The sequence below is a fragment of the Engraulis encrasicolus genome, chromosome 11, assembly GCF_034702125.1.
Source record: "Engraulis encrasicolus isolate BLACKSEA-1 chromosome 11, IST_EnEncr_1.0, whole genome shotgun sequence".
Taxonomy (NCBI): domain Eukaryota; kingdom Metazoa; phylum Chordata; class Actinopteri; order Clupeiformes; family Engraulidae; genus Engraulis; species Engraulis encrasicolus.
The window spans coordinates 3,946,152-3,948,544 of record NC_085867.1 but is presented as its reverse complement, the minus strand read 5'-3'; the positions used below and the strand labels follow the sequence as shown (position 1 = coordinate 3,948,544).

The following is a 2,393-nucleotide window of genomic DNA, read 5'->3' as shown; positions in this document are numbered from 1 at the left end:
TAGGTAGATTGGCTAAGTGTGTCCACTACACAGGCGATACCTAATGCAGGACGCTAAACTGACACAAATCTGACAAATGATATCTAGCCGCTACTTCACCTGCTCAACCCAACCGAGAATGCAATAACGACAGCATTTTCGTTCGGGGGGCAGGCTGGCATCTGAAGACTGTCTTCGGTTACCACAAGTGTCATGTTAGTTCTACATCAGGGAAGTCGATGAATTTTCTTCTTTTTTTGTATCACCTATAACTAGTTTTGTGGGTGCAAGTGCTTGTGTGACTTCGCCTGCGATATTCTGAGCTCACTGCGAGTCCGAACTCTGATAAAGGCAGAGGGAGAGCTCGCGCATAATATTACCGGCAGGTGTGGTAAGTCGCATCATGTGCTTGGTCAGCTTGCTTGCGCAAGAAAATGTTGTCGCGACAATGGTGTGTTTGTGTCAACTGACGTTTCTTATCTCGGCTCGTATGTGCTATGTGCTTTGCTTGTTTGGTTAGCGTCGTAGCTTGTGTAGCCTACTACATAACTGTTTGATTACCGTATGCGGATGAAGCTGGCTGCGTGGAAAACTGTTTACATTCACCTGTCGTTGTGTTCCAAAATCATAAGGCTTTAATGCGGAGGGTTATAGTTAGCCAATTTCTCTCTTTCACGAGCAGGGATTTGTTGCTTTGTTGACGCTACAGGGAAGTTTCATGGTTTAAAGAAAGTTGTGGCTAGCTCTATAGGCAATAAGGCAACAGCTACTTCAACAAGCTATGCATGATAGCTGATATCAGCCGCAAATCGTGCGTGTGTAGTTGTCCCAGAGACCGTTTAGTTCTAGTGTGACTGTGTGATATTGTACTCTGTAGTATGTTCAGTATTTCCGAAGACTGGTTGGTTTATATTTTTGTTAATGTAAATGAAATATGTAAAGTTGTTGTGTGCACTACAGTAGTGAGACAAAAGCCTTTCATAGACTATATTTAGTTTGCCTGTATGTTTTGAAGGTGTGTCTGCAAAGCTCTGTAACGTTTTGTCTTTTTTTTTTTCATCTCTTATGCTCTGGATAAGATGGACGTCTTTCCTCTGACCTGTTACCAAGACAGCTGGATGTGTAGGAAGCTGGAACTAAGTCACTGAAGAAGTAAACCAATGAAAACCGATTTGGATTGTCTGAGAGATGTAAGTGACTGAGTTCAGGACAAATGTCAACTGTATTGTAGGCCTATTACTTTAACAATAAAATCACAATAACTGCTTATTTTTTGGCTGTAGGACACAAGTAAAAGGAGAAGAATGCTGCTCAGCTGGGTTGGCGAAGCTCTTGGATATCATCAGCACATGTATGAAGTAAGTTTTTTAAATCAATGCACAACAGCAGGCGTTAATGCGCGTGCACGCACACACACACACACACACAGACACACACAATGAGAGCTGGCCTGATATTGTTCTTTGATTCTGTGAATGTGTATGGAATGCCTACAGTACTGTCTGGTGTCACTTCAGACAAGTAACGGTTTACTGTATGTTCTGTCTATTTGTCTGCCAAACTCTCAAACTTGTTGTCTTTCTTTTTGTCTTCCTCTTTGGGCACCGGTAGGCACAGAGTCATTCCGGTAGGCACAGAGTCGTTCCTCGATGGACGTGATGACCTGGCACCAAAACCGCTTAATGTGTATGAGGCTGTGTCTGCATCGAGGGAAGAAACCAGCACTGAAATGTTGAGTGTATGATCCAGTTATTAACATGGGTGCCAGTTGTACTATATATTTCACAGTAAAATCCCAATTACTATTACAATACTCATAGTTATTCATTCTTTTTCTGCTGTAGGACACAAATGAAAGAAGAGTACTTCTGCTCTGCTGGGTCTGCGACACTAATTATCCGAGGAGTCCTCAAACATCAGGATGTAGGAAGTAAGATCTTTATATGTCATGCATAACAGCCCATGCGTACACACTAGGGCTGGGCGGTTTTGGAAAAAATTTGCATCACGGTTTTCTTGATGAAAATTGATATCACGGTTTTCTGCACGGTTTTTTGATATGCGACGATTTCCCCCCAAATCTTAATCTTTCTGAGGAAAAGATCTCAAATTAAATGTTAAAATGAGATAAAATCATGAATGTAAATTAATCTCCATTTATATTTTATCATTTTTTCATTTCAATAATATTTTCTATAATTTATAGTTTATATTTCCCTATCCAAGAAAGTCTCAAATTAGAGAAAATGCAGCATTTTATAAAATAACCTAAAATCTTGACCAGGGTGCCATAGATTTTTCAAGGAAGAAGGGTTAAATGATTATAAGCAGCTGTTTTGGGCTTTTTTCCAAGACAGCCCAAAACAGCTTATTTCGTTCTACACCTGGCAACACTAATTGCTTATTTGTCGTTC

At 40.5% G+C, this 2,393-nt stretch overlaps 1 long non-coding RNA gene across 2 annotated transcripts; it reads left to right on the top strand.

Moving 5' to 3' along the window:
- Positions 1-1,101: 1,101 nt before the first annotated feature.
- Positions 1,102-1,903, top strand: LOC134458730 (uncharacterized). Of its 2 annotated transcripts, none has more exons than XR_010036609.1 (4): positions 1,102-1,169; positions 1,263-1,337; positions 1,591-1,710; positions 1,824-1,903. It is a non-coding gene; the product is annotated as an uncharacterized LOC134458730 (long non-coding RNA). The 2 variants fall into 2 exon arrangements; XR_010036608.1 differs by having other exon boundaries at positions 1,591-1,717.
- Positions 1,904-2,393: the final 490 nt, after the last annotated feature.